Source organism: Mauremys reevesii, linkage group 11 (genome assembly GCF_016161935.1).
Source record: "Mauremys reevesii isolate NIE-2019 linkage group 11, ASM1616193v1, whole genome shotgun sequence".
Classification (NCBI taxonomy): Eukaryota; Metazoa; Chordata; order Testudines; family Geoemydidae; genus Mauremys; species Mauremys reevesii.
In genome coordinates, this window is record NC_052633.1 from 67,284,038 (window position 1) to 67,303,566 (window position 19,529).

Sequence of the window (19,529 nt, forward strand, 5' to 3'; positions counted from 1 at the left end):
CACAATCATGAAAAAATATTACGACAGAAAAATTTCATAAAGAATTTAACAAAGACTTATAAAATAACCAATTGTTCTGCTTCTGCCTTAAAATGGAAGTGGGTGAGTGCAGGCCTGATTCAAATACCATCTTGGCAGCCATCTTAGAAACCCATGTTTAGGAGCATTTTCTGGATATCTGCTCCTTTGGCTAGTGAATTTGGCATTAAGTGAAACTTAGGGCTTGGCTACACTTACAAGTTGCAGCGCTGGGAGTTACAGCGCTGGTCATGCAGCTGTGTAGGGCCAGCGCTGGAGTGTGGCCACACTGACAGCTACCAGCGCTGCAGTGTGGCCACACTTGCAGCACTTTCCAGCGCTGTATTGAGAGGTGCATTGTGGGCAGCTATCCCACAGAGCACCTCGTCGGCGCTGAGTATTGTGGGAAGGGGAAGGAAGTGTGTGGGTCATTCCGCTTCCTGTTCCAACGCCCCGTGGTGCATCGCTTCACATCCCAGCATTCTGTCTTTCTGGCAACGTTTGGCGCCATTGTGAGTGTCTTTCTGTTTTACTCTCTGTGTGTGAATCGCGATTTCTGTGGGAAATGGAGCCCGAGCTGCTGAGGACTGTGCTGATGAGTGTCGCCAGCACAACACGTTTGGCAGTCGAGCTATTCCTTCAGCTCCAAAGTGACAGCGAGGAGTCTGACGATGATATCGATATCGATTCTCCTGCCGCGTATGACACCAAAGTGCTTGTGGCATTCACAGAAATGCTCAGCACCGTTGAACGCCGCTTTTGGGCTCGGGAAACAAGCACTGAGTGGTGGGATCACATCGTCATGGAAGTCTGGGATGACGAGCAGTGGCTGCAGAACTTTCGTATGAGAAAAGCCACTTTCATGGGACTGTGTGCTGAGCTCGCCCCCACTCTGCGGCGCAAGGACACAAGATTGAGAGCTGCCCTGACGGTGGAAAAGCGGGTGGCTATTGCAATCTGGAAGCTGGCAAATCCAGACAGCTACCGGTCGGTCGGGAACCAGTTTGGAGTGGGAAAGTCGACCGTTGGAATCGTTTTGATGCAAGTTTGCAAGGCAATTAATCGCATCCTGCTAAGAAAGACCGTGACTCTGGGGAGCGTGCAGGACATGGTGGATGGCTTTGCACAAATGGGTTTCCTAACTGTGGAGGGGCAATAGATGGGACACATATTCCTATTCTGCCCCACCTGGCATCAGATTACGTTAATCGAAAGGGGTATTTCTCTATGGTTCTCCAGGCGCTTGTGGATCACCGCGTTTCATTGACATTTACACAGGCTGGCCTGGAAAGGTGCATGATGCACGCATCTTCGGAACAGTGGCCTGTTCAGGAAGATGCAGGCAGGACTTTTTCCCAGACAGGAAGATCACAGTAGGGAAATGCCCATTGTGATCCTTGGAGACCCTACTGCCTTGGCTCATGAAACCCTATACAGGGAAGCTTGACAGGAGCAAGGACCGGTTCAACTACAGGCTGAGAATGACTGTGGAGTGTGCTTAAAGGCACGCTGGCGTTGCTTGTATGGGAAGCTAGACTTGGGGAAAGCAGCATCCCGCGGTTATATCCGCTTGCTGTACCCTCCATAATATTTGTGAAGGAAGGGTGAAAGATTCAGTGAGGCATGGACCACCGAGGTTCAAGTCCTGGAGGCTGAATATGCACAGCCAGAGAGCAGGGCTAATAGAGAGGCCCAGCACAGGGCTTCAAGGATTAGGGATGCCTTGAGGGAAGAATTTGAGGCTGAAAGCCAACAGTAATGTTTGCTGACTTGCATGGGAGTGAATTGCACTGTTTACACTGTTATTCTATTATCCCTAAAATGATTTGCAGTGCCTCTTTCTTTACTGGGCTAAGGTATCTTTCACTATCTGCTATAATAAAGACTGTTTTCAAAGCCAAGAATTGTTTTATTGTAAAGAAAAAAAATTCCTTGACAGACAGACACACAACATTTCATGAACACAAGAGGGAAGGGGTGTGGGTTGGTGAACTGTACAGTCACAAGTTTGCATATGTCCTGTCTGGAGTGCTGTTTAACGATTCCTGCACTTCAGGGTGCATATACTGCATGGTTATGGGGGTTGAGTGCAGAGGGTAAGGGTGGTAGGTATCAGGGCTGGTTGGTGAACGTACAGGTGTTGGAGGCTGGTGGTTGTGGTAAGAAACTGAATGCTGGGGAAAGGCGGTTTGAGCTGACATTGGGGCACAAGGAAAAAAGCTTTGGGACGGGGGGGGCTGTGGGGCAGCACGGGACTGCTCTGCCTGCATGGCTACGATAGCCTTGAGAGAGTCCGCTTGGCTCGACAGGATCTCTAGCAGCTGGTTTGTGCTTTTCTTCTTTGCCACAGCCAATGTCTCTGGCGGATCATGCTTTCCTTCTCTCGCCACTCCTTCAGTTCCTTTCTCTCTGCAGCAGAGTGATGAAGAACAGTCTTCAGCATGTCCTCTTTGCTCTTTCGGGGATTTCTTCTCAAATTTTGTAGCCTCTGTGCTGTGGAACATCTGCCCACTCCAGGAGTCAAGGTCACTGTAGAAACCCAGAAATGAAACATTTAACAGGGGCAGCATTGTATCCACTATCTCCAGACATGAATTGTTACACTGAGGGAGTTCGCACTTTAACATTCTTTTCCCACACGCATAACACGACAGAAGCCACGAAATGGTGAGTGAGGGGTGCTTATAGAAGGAGAAGTGGGGCTTGATTGATAGAGGGGGCTGGTTGCTTCGGGTAATCTGGAGTGATAGAGGGGTTGAGTGAAGATGCAGCTGCAGGGGTGATCTTCACTATCTACCTATCTCTTCACTAAAGAGTCTCCCAACATTTTTCACAGGAGTTAATCCTGCAAGCTATCTCCAGTCACTAGGGGACAGCGGGAGGCTCTTTTACAGCAATGTGGATTCCGCCGGGACCCTACGCGGCTTGCCTGTGTTCAGAAATGATCCCCACTCGCGGAACAGTGGCGCAGCGTGACTGGGACAAGAAACACAGTGGCCCTCCCTATAAACCTGCGCAGGCATATTGCCCACGCTCTGGCTGAAACTTTTGCTGAGATAACTGAAGCAGATTACCGCGACGTGATAGACCACATCAACGGGCTATTCCACATCTAGAGGCTGGCATGCATGCAGCCATAACCCCCCTTCCTCTCCAGAAACATTTCCACCCAGAAAATAAACCGTTAACCTGCTCCTCTGCTTGTCCTTCTGCAACTGCTGGCTGCTGCGATTGGGTACTTTCCTCCTGGCTTGAGAAGAGCTCCTGGCTGCATGCCCACTCTGGGGTGTCTTCCCCCATCCCAGTAGCTTCACTCGTGGTTTCCTCCCCGCCTCCGCCTCCTGTCCCCCAGCCTGCTCAGAAGTGTCCATCGTTATCCTGGGATTGGCAGTGGGGTCACGCCCAAGTATCTCGCCCATCTCTCGCGGGCTTTGTAATAGGCACTCCGCAGCTCCTTAACTTTCACCCTGCATTGCAGTGCGTCCCGATCATGGCCCCTATCCAGCATGGACCTTGATATCTGCTCAAAGATATCGCGCAGCTGTGCCTGCACTGATTCCTCCCCCCAAACACTGATGAGGTCCATCAGCTCGCCATTGCTCCATGCTGGGGCTCGTTTGCCACGTGGAGGCATGGTCACCTGGAAAGATTAACTGATTGCACTCCACACCTGGCTGCAGCAAACAGGAAGGAGATTTTTAAAATTCCCGGGGCATTTAAAGGGCTGGTCACCTGAGGCAAGAGCAGTAGAGTGCAAACTGATGAGCAGAGTGGCTGAACAGGAATTCTGGGATAACTCCTTATTCCCTGGAGGACACTTAAAGCGCTGGTGAGTGTCCACACCTGCTGAGCAGCGCTGGATCACCAGCGCTGCACTCCTTATACCCCTGCCGGGATGGGTTTTCAGCCAGCGCTGCAACCAGGAGTTGCAGCGCCTGCAAGTGTGGACGGGGTGTAATTGCAGTGCTGGAAAGCCTCCACCAGCGCTGCAACTTGTAAGTGTAGCCAAGCCCTTACATTTGGAGGGTGGGTTGTGGATTCTCTGCTAAAAGCTTTTTGACTCAGGGAGTGGCACTGGTTTTAGTCTTTCAACTTTAAGTATCATGTATCACAGCATTCTATAATAAGGAGTGCTTGTAAAGACATGTATAGGATAAAAATTAACTGACATACAAATTGACAGGTCATGTGAATCATCCAATTGTCCTAGATCATCTTTTTAGTTAGCTAGAGACAGGGCAATGGAGAATCTGCATAGAACAATAGAGGCTGTGATTCCAAAGAGGTCTGTAGTCCATCCTGTTTGCCTCTTTTCAAGGTCTTTATCAAGTCTAATTGTAAATGACTCAAGCTATTGAGTTTTTACACTTCCCTCAGGTCACTAATCCACATCCAGAGACTGGTCTACACTGAAAATTTACACTGGCCTAGCTATGTGTCTCTCAGGGGTGTGAAAAATCCACACCCAAGAGATGTAGCTATGCCAACCTAGCCCTCTGTGTAGACAGTACTAGGTCAACAGAAGAAATCTTCCATCAACCTAGATACCACCTCTCAGGGAGGTAGATTACCTACAGCAACAGGAGATCCCCTCCTGTCACTGTAGAGAGTGTCTACACTGAAGTGCTACAGCACTGCAGCTGTGCCGCTGCAGTGTTTTAAGTGTAGACATAGCCTAAAGACTGGGAGTGGATGAGTCACTACAAGAACTAAAAAAACCGAATTTCCCTATGCTAATTTGCCCATACTGTTACTCTCACTTTCTTGTGAACTGTTTGAAATGAGCCACCCTGATTACCACTAGAAAATTGATTTTTCATCGTGTTTATAATAGCCCACTTTAATTGATTTGTCTCAACCCCCCCACTAGGTAAGGCAACTACCATCTTTTCATGTATTAGTACAGATATCTTCCTACTGTATTTTCCACTCCATGCATCTGATGAAGTGGGTTTTAGCCCATGAAAGCTTATGCCCAAATAAATTTGTTAGTCTATAAGGTGCCACAAGTACTCCTCGTTAATTATACAATTATGTTAAGGTCCCTTCTTGCATCACGTGCACCAATCACCTCCTAGCACTACAAGCACTGCAATCCTGAGCATAGAACAAATATTAGTGGCTTTCAGCTTCAAATTGCTGCCTCAAAGTATCCCTGATCCTTATGGCCCCACTCGGTGCCCCTCTAATAGCCCTGGTCCCTGACTGTTCAAACTCAGCATCCAGGCGCTGAGCCTCTGTGGTCCAGCCCTGAGTGAAGCTTTCAACCTTCCCTTCACAAATATTATGGAACGTACAGCATGTGGCTATAAGCATAGGAATATGGTCATCGGCCATGTCCAGCTTCCCATACAGGCATCGCCAGCAGGCTTTTAAATGGCCAAATGCACACTCCACAGTCATTCTGCACTTGCTCAGCCTGTTATTGAACCGCTCCTTGCTGCTGTCAAGTTGCCCCATGTATGGCTTCACGAGCCACAGCATTAAGAGGTAGACAGGGTGTCCCAGGATCACAATGGGCATTTCGACTTCCCCTACGGTGATCTTCTGGTCAGGGAAGAAAGTCCCTGCTTGCAGTTTCTTGAACAGGCCAGTATTCCGAAATATGCGCGCGTCATGCACCTTTCTGGAGCAGCCTGTGTTAATGTCTGTGAAACGCTCACAGTAATCCACAAATGCCTGGAGAACCATTGAGAAATACCCCTTGCAATTAATGTACTCAGTGGCTAGGGGGGGTCTGGTGCCAGAATTGGAATGTGGCAGAATTGGCAATTAGGGAAGCCCATTTGTGCAAAGCTATCCACAATGTCTCACATGTTGTTCAGAGTCACGGTCTTTTGGAGCAGGAGGCAATTAATGGCCCTGCACACTTCCATCAACGTGACTCCAACGGTCGACCTTCCCATTCTGAACTGGTTAGCAACCAATCAGTAGCAGTCTGGAGTAGCCAGCTTCCACAGTGCAAACGCCACGCGCTTCTCCAATGGCAGGGCAGCTCCCATTCTCGTGTCCTTGCGCCACAGGGCTGGGACGAGCTCATCACACAGTCATGTGAAAGTTCTGCAGCCACTGCTCGTCATCCCAGACATGCATCACAATGTGATCCCACCACTAAGTGGTTATTTCCTGAGCCCAAAAGCAGCATTCCACTGAGGTCAGCACCTCCGTGAATGCCACAAGAAATCTTGTGTTGTAGCTACTACACGTGGCGAGATCAACATTGCACTCCTCTTGACTTTGTAGTTTAAGGAACTCCACTGCCACTCGTGATGTGTTAGTCAGTGCGAACAGCATTCTTGTCAACAGCTCGGGATTCATTCCTGCAGCCTGAAAAAGGCAGGGCAGGGCGTGCAGTACACAAACCGTTGAAAGATGGCGCCAAATGTGGATGGAAGCACAGGGATTGCTCGAATGCGAAGCAATGCATCACGGGGAATTGGGACAGGACCCAGGATGCCCCATGACCCCTTCCACCTTCCCACAAGTCTTAGCGACAAAAGAGAGAGAGGTGCTCTGTGGGATAGCTGCCTAGAGTGCACCGCTCCGAATAGTGCTGCAAGTGCCACAATTGTGCATACGCTATTGCGCAGGCAGCTGTCAGTGTGAACACACAACAGTGGTTTTCCTTCGGCACTCTCTGAGCGGCGCTGTAACTGCCAGTGCTGTAAGTAGACGTGCCCTTATTGTAGACATGTCCTTCCTTAAAATTAGCCTGTGCTTCCCTGTCTGATTCACCCGACACAATTGCAACATCACAATTTATCAACAAGGAAGTAATTACCAGGTTTTAAATACTGAAACTGTAACTGTGATAGATATGACAATATGCTGGACAAATCTTACTGTATCAAGTTAAACCTTATTGAATTAAGTTTAAGTATTTTAGCAATTCATTGTATTAAAAATGCAAATGTTTACATAATATTGAGAGATTGCATGTATTTTCTTGGTGATGGGGGACCACAGCCCCCCAGGAACTAAGAACGGTGGGGGTGGGTGGTAAGAGCAGTGGTGAGGCTAATTCACTCAAGTTGTAACACCTCCATGAATTATGACCACTTGGAGAGAGGCTTACATATACTGGTTCAAACTGGATTCTCTGGGGAACAACAGAGGAAAAAAAGGATATTTGGTTAAATAGCCTGAGACAAAACGGACTCAGGGCTTTCATGAGCCCTACAGGTGGCCAGCCCTAAAACATGAGCTTTTAGCAACATAAGACATAGAACAGGAGTGAGCCCCAGGTTGCCGAGTCCTGTCTCCTATCATCACAAGCAACCTCACCATACAATTGCACTCGGATCTGAAGCGAAGCAGGCCTCATACTCGAAGATGATAAGGGACCATCATGATCTTCTAGTCCGACCTCCTGCACACTGCAGCCACAGAACCTCACTCACCCACTCCTGTAATAAACCCATAGCCTCTGGCTGAGTTACTGAAGTCCTCAAATCATAGTTTAAAGACTTAAGTTACAGAGATTCCATCATTTATGCTACTTTAAACCTGCAAGTGATCCATGCCTTAGGCTGCAGATAAAGGTCAAAACCCCGCAGGGTCTCTGCCAATCTGACCTGGGGGGAAATTCCTTCCTGACCACAAGTATGGCAATCAGCTAGATCCTGAGCATGTGTGCAAGACCCACCTGCAAGACACCTGGGAAAGAATTCTGTAGTAACTCAGGGTTCTCCCCATCTAATGTCCCAGCACCAGTCATTGGAGATATCTGCTGCTAGCAGTCGCAAATCAGCTACATGCCACTGTAGGTAGTCTCATCATACCATCTTCTCCATAAACCTGAAGTCTTGAAACTCAGGGTACGTCTATACTACCCGCCGGATCGGCAAGTAGCGTTCGATGTATCGGGTATCGATTTATTGTGTCTCGTGTAGATGCAATAAATCAATCCCAGAATCGATGCCTATACTCCACCTCGGCAGGAGGAGTAAGTGGAGTTGATGGGGGAGGCGCGGCAGTCGACTCGCTGCCGTGAGGACGGCCAGGTAAGTCGAACTAAGATACTTCAACTTCAGCTATGTGAACAGATACAGGGCCAGCAGCCGGGAAGCAGGGCTGGCAGTCAGGACCGAGCCCTGGGCATGGAGCCCTGGGTGCAGGGCTGGGAAGCTGAGTCCTGGGCTCGGGGCCCCAGACACGGCGCTGGGAGTGGGCCCCCAGTGCAGAGCTGGCGGCCAGGACCCAAGCCTCAGGCTGGGGAGTGGAGGCATGGGTGTGGGGCCAACAGCTCCACCTAAAACCTGGGGGTGCTGCAGCATCACCTACATGGCTAGTTCCCGCACCTATGGGAGAGGGAGGAGTGGGGATGGGGCATGCTTGGAGGAGGGAGCAGAACTGAGCAGGAAGCGGAGGGGTGGGGGTGAAGGGAGGGTGGGAAGAGGCGGGGCCCTCATGAGTGCAGTACTGTATGGGGGGTTTCCAGTATCAGTCGTCCTTTTCAAGAACACAACCCTGAGGTATACTGGCGACTCACTGTACCTCAGGTGGCAGAGGGATACTAGGTATGTTTACATTGCACTTAAAAACCCATGGCAGGCCTGTGCTACTTGACCCATGTTCGCAGGGCTCTCAAGCTGTGGGGCTGTTTAACTGCAGTGTAGACGTCTGGGCTCAGACTGAGGCCTGGTTTCTAGGACCCTGCAAGGTGGGAAGGTCCCAGAGCTCGGAGCTGGAACATCTACACCACAATTAAACACCCCCACACCCTGAGCCCCAGTCAGCTGATGTGGGCCAGCTGCGGGTGTCTAACTGCAACATAAACATACCCCCGAGTGAGTCTCCACTAACAGAGGTGATGGCTAAGTAGCCTGGAGCTTACAGTGGGTTCCCTTGCTGGATCACAGAAGGTGAATATAGGCGTAGTAGCAGCCCTGAACTGTGACAGTATGCCATGGTACGCCCACATCTTGAATACTGTGTGCAGATGTGGTCGCCTGATCTCAAAAAAGATGTATTGGATTTGGAAAAGATTCAGAAAAGGGCAACAAAAATGATTAGGGGTATGAAACAGCTTCCGTATGAGGAGAGATTAATAAGACTGGGACTTTTCATCTTGGAAAAGAGACGACAAAAGGGGGATATGATCGAAGTCTATAAAATCATGACTGGTATGGAGAAAGTAAATAAGGAAGTATTATTTACTCCTTCTCATAACACACGAACAAGGGGTCACCAAATGAAATTAATGGGCAGCAGGTTTAAAACAAACAAAAGGAAGTGTTTCATCACACTATGCACAGTCAACCTGTGGACGTTGTGACGGCCAAGACTATAACAGGGTTAAAAAAAAGAACTAGATAAAGTCATGGAGGAGAGGTCCATCAATAGCTATTAGCCAGGAATGGCGTCCCTAGCCTCTGTCTGCCAGAAGCTGGGAATGGGTGACAGGGAATGGATCACTTGATGATTACCTGTTCTGTTCATTCCCTTTGGGGCACCTGGCATTGGGCACTGTCGGAAGACAGGATACTGGGCTAGGTGGACCTTTAGTCTGACCCAGTATGGCCATTCTTATGTTATGTTAACAGTAACATCACTGAATGAACTGAGCAAGAGAAAACAAGCTGATTACACAACAGGAGGCATTTAGTGGTTGAAATTTAGAGGCATTAAGGTTGAAACTTTCTATTCAAACCCTTTTGTATTAGTCTTTGACTAGAGTTTGGTAAATCTGAAGATCCACCTTCATCTAGTTACTGGAACGGAAAAGGAACAGTCTGCCTCCCTTCTCTCAGAGCTGTGTGAAGGAGTGAAGGGTGTCTTCATAACACTACACTACTCCTTCTAGCTGCTGTGAGGCTGACGGAAAAAGGTCCCTGCTACCTTTCTGCCTTCACAAACAACACCATGTCTGCCTCTGCTGCTGTTTACAGGCTCAAACAACAACAATAACTGAAAGATTCTTGACAGTTTCATTGCCGCCCACACTTTTAAACAGAGGCACTAAAAATAATTAGTGTTTTGTTAGTTTCATTCTCTGCTGTTTGGCAAACCTATGAGCAGCAGCAGAGGCAATGACCTGCCCATGTGATGACTCAGAAAAAATAACACTGTATCGAGTCACATTCAGTTCACAATTGGCAGATTCTTTGCTGGCATTTATAGCTGCGTTACGAAAGGATTTTTTGTAGAGAAGTTTATATTTTGCAGCAATTGATGGTTATGTCCTCACATTTACCAGGGAAAGCTTCTCATTTACCATAGGCAGTGAATTATTCAATCCATGCTAATTTTCATTACTCAGCTCATTTGAAACAGATGGTGACTTCTTCTGAGTTCATACAGTGATTAATAATTTGTGGGAGCTACTGGAAACAAACAACAGAACCTTTCATGTGAGGATCTCCAAGCACATTTCGAACATGAATGGATTTAGCCTCGCTAGATGGCAGTGAGGTGAGTAAATAGTAACCACATTTTACAGATGGAGAAACTGATGCATGGTGAGGTTAAGCCACTTGCCCAGAAAATAAAAAAATATATGAAAAAACAGACACTATTCACATTGTACATTAGAAGATTTATTACAGGATAGGAGGAAATTGATTCTACTTGAGTGAAAAAAATATAATTTTCACAATGGCTAGATCTTTCCTTAGACTCATACTAGAGGTTTAGAATAGTTAAGTTATAAAGGTAGAGGGAAACCAGGAAGCTAGATAATATCAGTGCTTTCTAGCAATACAATTCCACTAAAAAGCATCAAACCCTCTTCTGCTTATGGCCCAAAGATAATTTACCTACAGTCCACAGCGGAATAAAAGAACTGGGAAGCAAACATACATCTGGAGAAAGTAATGTATTAAACTAACTTACCAAACGATTTCTTTGTGTATAAATGGCAACTTTTTCAAGATTTTCATTAAATGATACATTTGTAAGGCAAAAGCTTTGTGCCACCTGGATATTCAGGGATTGTGGTTGTTAGCGTTTTCTGGTTTGTTTTTGACACATGTAGTCATTGATATATGTGGGATAATGTAAGGACATTTTTCTCAGTAAAAAGAATTATTACAGGTAGAAAGTCATAGTGTAGCAGAGCCACTGCGTGGTACATTATCTCTGGCAATAAATTACATAAAAATTGTTATAAATGTACCGTCTACAGTTTTCATTAGGAACTCAGCTCACATCTCATCTGTTGTACTTATTGCAGCCTCATCACAATCTATCATGTTATTAGAGAATGAGCTGACTTTGAAATGACCAACATCAGATCAGAACATCTCTCAGATTTAAACATTTTATTAAAGCTAATGTTAAAGAAATTATGTAATATCATAGGTTGAAAAAAGAGTGTCTGTACATCTGGGTATAGTACTTAGATTATCCACAAATACAGAGTTTGTTTTTAAGAAGTCATACGATACACAGAGTACATAATCAGCAATAATCCAAATTTAGGTGAATAAATTTAGGAACACAGTTTAGATATTAGCATCCAAGTATTCGGGTACATCACTCATGAGAAGTTGTACAGAGATTTGGTTGTGGAAAGCAAAACATATTAATGAGTGGAGATTGTCCCTCAGTAATTGAGAATTAGGATAGGTTGTCCATAGGAAATAAAATCTATCAGGGAAGTCTTTCAGTTACTTTCCTTACTGTGCTTCTCATCAGCACTCTAGCTCATCCCTCCTGGTATTGCCAATGTCTGGTGATGTGTTTTATGTAGCTGTCCCTCAACCATCTGATGGCATCTGACACCATGAGTTGCCACATCAGCCAAGCGTAGTCTTGACTGATTCTGCATTCTCACAACACTAGCTTGTTACTGGGGTCCCATGTGCCCAAGGCTCCAATGATCAGCGCATGCGTCTGAACCTGGTAACCCCTAGCTCTCAAGGTGGCGGCCAGAGGGGTGTATTTCTCCACCTTTCAAGCTCGGGCACTGTGGAAGGCCGGGGTCCTGTTCTCAAAGGGCACTGTGACGTCCACCATGATGATCTTCTTCCAGTCCTCGTTGGGTGATGACAATATGTGGTTGCAGTTGACGGTCAGTTGTGAGGATGGTGGAGTTCATGGCAACCTTTCCTATGGGTGGTGGGATGGCTCTGACCAGAGATCTAGGATGGCATTGTGTCCCAGCTGCCAGGCTCTGGAACGGGGCTTACAGGAGGTGGGGTAGGGTCTTGTTGGCACAGTCTCACTTCCTACATCGCTTGTCCTGATTCCCATGGCGGACAGCTCCATTCAGCAGAACGCAGTTGAGCTGGGCCCTGTGGATGAACCTCCAGTCAGCAAATTGGGTGAAGCTGCCCCCGGGGAGGAAGCAGTTGCTGGCACCCCACTTGCACATCACCTCGAATGCCTTGCCCTGGTCGGGCTTCCGCTTCAGGTTTTCAACATACTGGCAGCAGATGGCATCCTTCAGGGTCCTCTCCAGCATGGTTCTAGCTTATGGAGTGAGGACTGTGTGTTCCGTATTCTTCACCTTTGGCACCAAGACTCCCAGTTCCTACTGTTCCTCGCACCATATCCAGCGGCAGCAGATATGCTTCTCCAGTTGTTACATAGCGTTGTGAGCACGAGTCCAGAGTGAAACAAAGTCTCCCCTGTCTCTTCCAAATTCACCTTTCAGCAAGGTGCTCAGGTAGGTGGCAACATCTTGGTTGGAGAGGGTCCTGGCGACTCGCTTCTTGATGACATCCCGAATGGCACTTTCTGTGATGTTCCTCATCATGGCGTCCGGGCACGTCAGAAGACGGAAGGCGTGAGTGATCTGTGCAATGTTGCACAGATCACCCATACAGGGACGTTGGCGTCACCCTGCCTGTGCGAGATGTACACCAGTTCATTGCTGGCTCTCTTGGGAGGAAACATCCACTTCGTCACTAGCTGCCTGATGGTGTTGTCTGCCTTGTTCAGAGATACCTTCGCCACAGCAGATCCCCTCAGGACGAATGAGATACGAGGGAATCAGGAAGGTGTTCAAGGCATTGATCTTCTGCCGTGGTGCCAGCAGGGAGGAGGATCTCTACAATGGTATCCTCAGGTGTCTGTTGGATGCAGAAACCTGTGGGCGTGCCGAGACGTTGGTATACTTTCCCGTCCTCAAGGAAGATCATAGGTTCACCCTGGATCTGAAAAGATGTCGCCTGGACTGAGTCCATTCTACTGCCATCGATATGCAGGGATGTGCACCTCCTAGTACTGAAGTGGAGTTCCATCCAGTTGGCAGGATGGCTGGTGATGTCAAGCATTTGTTGGAGACACTCGAGGTTGTCTGTGATCAGGACCAGATCGTCTGCGAAGGCCAAGATATTCACGCTATTGCTGTAGAGGTCAAAACCGCCTAGCCTGCTGGAGATGTCTCAAATGAGCAGCTCCGTGGCTAAGTTGAAAACGATGGGGCTGAGGGGACAACCTTGCTTCACACACTGTTATGGATAGGAATTTCAGACTTCTCTCCTTCCATGGAGCGGATGGTGGTGGTGCAGCCTTCATAAAGTTCCTGGATCAGTTGGAGAAAGTTTTCAGGCATCCCAAACTCTCACAGCATGGCAAAAATGTGCTGGTGGGACATCAATCCAAAAGCATTAGCCAGGTTGAGCCACGCTAAGGCACATTGCCTCCGTGCCCTCCTGGCCGTGCGGATGGCAGTCTGAAGGACAAAGTTGTGTTCACAGCAGCCTTTGCATGACATGAAGCCTTTCTGGATGGAGCTGATGGCTCCTCCATTCACCAACCAGTCTGTTATCCTAGCCGCGAGGCAGCTGGCATACAGTTTGTACATGTTGGAGCAGAGAGAGATAGCAACTCCAGTTGCTAGGGTCATCTTGCTCGCCTTTGTGTAGATGAGCACCGTCATAGACTTCTTCCAGGAGCTGGGCGTACAGCAGAATTGTTTGCATTTGTTAAAAAGTGCAGTTAGTACCAGGCAGCTGGGGTTTCGTTTTTTCAAGATGTTATAGCGAATACCATCTTTTCCTGGAGTTGTGTTTTTGGTCTTCGTAAGTCTGGTCTCTACTTCCTGTGATGTAAAGTCTTGGTCCAGGTCTCCTGCACAGTCAATGTGCGGTAGAAGACGAAGGCACTCTGGACGCTGCACGTCGCTCTGAGCTACACAGTTAAACATACCCTTGAAGTATGAGAATAGTCTCTCTGACGAGATTGTGCAGTAAGATGAGGGCCTGTCAAGGCTCTGTCTCATAGCATTAGGGTGGTTTGACCAGTAGAGCTTCTGGATCCTGGCTGCTGGGTCACAGCAGTGACTGATGTTCCTTCTCCTGGCTTCTCTCCTGTGGTGGTGGTGGTGGTGGTGATGTCTCCACACAGAAGTTCTATGAGCAGCCGGTGTGCACTTATTGCAGTCTCATCACAATCTATCATGTTATTAGAGAATGAGCTGACTTTGAAATGACCCACATCAGATCAGAACATATCTCAGATACTAAATCTGGGTATATCTCTTCTCTTACCTGTGTTAAAAAAAAAACTTGTAAAGTTGTGAAAAAACAATGGATTGTGTTTTTAAAGTTAAAATAATTGAAAAAGTGTAGTTACTTTTAAACTAATATTACTGAAAGCCTACCAGAAGAAAGACAAGGATTTACAGTGAAACAAACACTGCAGTATCAGGCCAAGACACTGACATCTCTGTCAGACATACTGTCAGTTAAAAAGCAACAACATAACAGTATAGCGAGACCCCTGACAGTACAGGGACAAATTCACTCAAATCCTCATATCATAACACCATGTTATTTGTACAGCCATCATAGCTGTCATATACTTGAGAATGTTTTTTGGTCAAAGCTTTATCCAAGTTTGAAAAATGGGGCCATATGAAATGAAAGCTTCTTTTCACCATTTGTTATTAAGAGACTACTGAGGTAAAACTAAACAAACCCAGCCGGGACGCACTACAATGCAGGGTTAAAGTTAAAGAGCTGCGGAGTGCCTATTACAAAGCCCGCGAGGGCAATCGCCGATCCGGAGCTGCCCCCACGACCTGCCGTTTTTACAGGGAGATGGACGCGATACTTGGGGGTGACCCCACTGCCAATCCCAGGACCACGATGGACACTTCTGAGCAGGGTGGTGGACAGGAGGAGGAGGTGGAGGAAAACATGAGTGAAGCTACTGGGATGGGGGAAGACACCCCAGAGTCCCAGGGCGCATGCAGCCAGGAGCTGTTCTCAAGCCAGGAGGAAAGTACCCAATCGCAGCAGCCAGCAGTTGCAGAAGGACAAGCAGAGCAGCGGGTTACCGGTAAGCGGCTTTTATTTTCTGGGTGGAAATGTTTCTGGAGAGGAAGGGGGGTTAGGGCTGCATGCATGCCAGCCTAGATGTGGAATAGCCCATTGATGTGGTCTATCACGTCGCGGTAATCGGCTGCAGTAATCCCCTCAAAAGTTTCAGCCAGAGCGTGGGCAATATGCCTGCGCAGGTTTATAGGGAGAGCCACTGTGGTCCTTGTCCCAGTCAGGCTAACGCGTCCGCGCCACTGTGCCGCGAGGGGTGGGGGGACCATTGCTGAACACAGGCAAGCTGCATAGGGTCCAGGGCGGAATCCACATTGCTGTAGAAGAGCCTCCCGCTCTTCCCTAGTGACCCGCAGCAGGGAGATATCTTCCAGGATTAACTCCTGTGAAAAATGTTGGGAGACTCTTTAGTGAAGATAGTGATAGAGATAGGGAGATAGTGAAGATCACCCCTGCAGCTGCATCTTCACTCAACCCCTCTATCACTGCAGCTGTTCGGTGCACTTCCCCGAAGCAACCAGCACCCCTCTATCGCTCAAGCCCCACTTCTCCCTCTATGCAGCACCCCTCACTCACCATTTTGTGTCTTCTGTTGTGTTATGTGTGTGGTAAAAGAATGCTAAAGTGAGGACTAAGAACTCCTTCAGTGTGTGGGAATTACTGTCTGGATGAGATAATGAAAACAATGCTACCCTGTTAAATGTTGTCATTTCTGCCTTTCTAAAGTGACCTTGACTGCTGGACTGACCAGATGTACCACAGCACAGAAACTGCTGAATTTGAGGAAAAATCCCCGAAAGAGCAAGGAGGACATGCTAAAAACTGTTATTGCTCACTCTGCTAGAGAGAGTAAAAACTTGCAGGAGTGGAGAGAAAAGGAAAGCAGGATCCGCAAGAGAAATGCAGTGGCCAAGAGGAAAAGCACAGAGCAGCTGCTAAGCATCCTGTCGTGCCAAGCGGACTCTATCGAGTCACTCGTTGCCATGCAAGCAGAGCACTAGTGCTACTTCCCCACCCCCCCCGTCCCAAAGCTTTTTGCCTTGTGCCCCAATGTCAGCTCAAACCCCCCTTCCCCAGCATCCAGGTTCTTACCACCACCAGCTGCCTCCAACACCTGTAATGCTCACCAACCAGCCCTGATAACTACAACCCTTACCCTCTGCACTCAACCCCCATCACCATGCAGTTTATGCACCCTGAAGTGCAGGATTCATTGCACAGCACTCCAGACAGGACATATGCAAACTTGTGACTGTGCAGTTCACCAACCCACACCCCTGCCCTCTTGTGTTCATGAAATGTTGTGTGTGTCTGTCTGTCTGTCAAGGAAGTTTTTTTCTTTTCAATAAAACAATTCTTGGCTTTGAAAACAGTCTTTATTATAGCAGATAGTGAAAGATACCTTAGCCCAGTAAAGAAACAGGCACTGCAAATCATTTTAGGGATAATAGAATAACAGTGTAAAAACTCCACTTCACTCCCATGCAAGGCAGCAAACATTACTGTTGGCTTTCAGCCTCAAATTCTTCCCTCAAGGCATCCCTAATCCTTGAAGCCCTGTGCTGGGCCTCTCTATTAGCCCTGCTCTCTGGCTGTGCATATTCAGCCTCCAGGACTAGAACCTCGGTGGTCGATGCCTGACTGAATGTTTCACCCTTCCCTTCACAAATATTATGGAGGGTACAGCAAGCGGATATAACCGCGGGGATGCTGCTTTCCCCCAAGTCTAGCTTCCCATACAAGGATCTCCAGTGCGCTTTTAAACGGCCAAAAGCACACTCCACAGTCATTCGGCACCGGCTCAGCCTGGAGTTGAACCGGTCCTTGCTCCTGTCAAGCTTCCCTGTATAGGGTTTCATGAGCCAAGGCAGTAACGGGTAAGCGGGGTCTCCAAGGATCACAATGGGCATTTCGACATCCCCTACTGTGATCTTCCTGTCTGGGAAAAAGTCCCTGCCTGCATCTTCCTGAACAGGCCACTGTTCCGAAAGATGCGTGCATCATGCACCTTTCCAGGCCAGCCTGTGTAAATGTCAATGAAATGCCCACGGTGATCCACAAGCGCCTGGAGAACCATAGAGAAATACCCCTTACGATTAACGTACTCTGAGGCCGGGGAGAATCGGAATATGCGTCCCATCTATCGCCCCTCCACAGTTAGGGAAACCCATTTGTGCAAAGCCATCCACAATGTCCTGCACGTTCCCCAGAGTCACGGTCTTTCTTAGCAGGATGCGATTAATTGCCTTGCAAACTTGCATCAACACGATTCCAACGGTCGACTTTCCCACTCCAAACTGGTTCCCGACCGACCGGTAGCTGTCTGGAGTTGCCAGCTTCCAGATTGCAATAGCCACCCGCTTTTCCACCGTCAGGGCAGCTCTCAATCTTGTGTCCTTGCGCCGCAGAATGGGGGCGAGCTCAGCACACAGTCCCATGAAAGTGGCTTTTCTCATACGAAAGTTCTGTAGCCACCGCTCTTCATCCCAGCTTCCATGACGATGTGATCCCACCAGTCAGTGCTTGTTTCCCGAGCCCAAAAGCGGCGTTCAACGGTGCTGAGCATTTCCGTGAATGCCACAAGCACTGTAGTGTCACACGCGGCAGGCAAATCCATATCGATATCATCGTCGGACTCCTCACTGTCACTTTGGAGCTGAAGGAATAGCTCGACTGCCAAACATGTTGTGCTGGCGACACTCATCAGCACAGTCCTCAGCAGCTCAGGCTCCATTTCCCACAGAAATCGCGATTCACACACAGAGAGTAAAACAGAAAGACACTCACAATGGCGCCAAACGTTGCCAGAAAGACTGATTGCTGGGATGTGAAGCGATGCACCACGGGCGTTGGCACAGGAAGCGGAATGACCCACACACTTCCTTCCCCTTCCCACAATACTCAGCGCCAAAATGGGAAGAGGTGCTCTGTGGGATAGCTGCCCACAATGCACCTCTCAATACAGCGCTGGAAAGTGCTGCAAGTGTGGCCACACTGCAGCGCTGGTAACTGTCAGTGTGGCCACACTCCAGCGCTGGCCCTACACAGCTGCATGACCAGCGCTGTAACTCCCAGCGCTGCAACTTGTAAGTGTAGCCAAGCCCTCAGTTTCCAAGAGGTAAAGAACTTTATGTCTCCTCAGGCAGGCAAGCATTGCCCAATACTCAATTTTCTCTAATGACCCTCCATGCCCTGAGACTGACACTCAAATCCACATCAATCATGAAGGATATTAGGGCTTATCTACATGACAAACTATACCTGTATAAGCTAGGGTGAGATTTATAGCCATATAGTTATACTGGTATAACTCCCTCTGTGTATGCTGTTATTCCAGTATAACAGCACCTTTTTTTCCTGTTTGGTTTATGTCACTTTGGATGGGTTTTAAGCTAATCTAAAAAGCCACTATTAAACTAACAGAGTTATATGGTGTTCATGTGAACACACTTATTCTGGTGTACCTATACGGGTATAATTACACCAGCGTATCTGGTAAAATCTTTCCTTTGGAGACAAGTGTTTCTGGACTGAAACATTTTTTAAACAAAAATAAAGAAGAAAATGCACAGAGCATTTCCGCTTTACATACAATATTTAAAATTATTTACTCTTGTTTTTACAAGTAGAATAAATATTGAAGTCAACTGGATGGAGAAAATTTTGCCTTCATATCAACCACAAATATTTTAGATTTAGTGCAAACTGAAAAGATAAGAAGAAACCCAATTTAAATCTGCATATAAGAGGTGTGGAGGCTTTCATCACATTTAGAAATTTATTTAAATAACCTTTTTACAATTTTACAAATTTACCGTAATATCCCTGACACTTACAACAACAATTATCTGAGAAAGTCTAGATGTGTCTGGTCTGAGCCTACATAAATTTAACGAAGGATTTTTTTTCTTCTTTAAATGTAACAATGGATATTACATTTACGACATACTAACTACACAGGCATGAAAGACCACCAGTCCTTAGCACCACTATGTACCCTGGGTCCACAAGTCTCATGCCAATATCTATAACTCTCCATTTCATCCATGTCCTTCAATCCAACCTCTGTTAGTTTTATTAATTTTTGGCATGGGAGTCCTAGTTTGACAGTCCTGCTAATGCACTTAGATCCCCCTCTTGTAGGTTCACCAGAAGGATCAGGTGCCCTGGGAACAGATCCATAATGTAATTCCTCAGTCACATAAATGTACAAACTTAATTCTGACTTAATACTGTCTCACATGCAAGTCACATTACAGATTTTACCACTATACCTATGCATACAGG

The 19,529-nt window shown here is 47.5% G+C and overlaps 1 protein-coding gene across 1 annotated transcript in view; it reads right to left on the reverse strand.

Annotated features, from left to right (window-relative positions):
• Positions 1 to 19,529, reverse strand: part of SLC49A4 (solute carrier family 49 member 4) — a 134,832-nt gene that overhangs the window by 56,509 nt on the left and 58,794 nt on the right. The gene's annotated exons all lie outside the window — the stretch shown is intronic.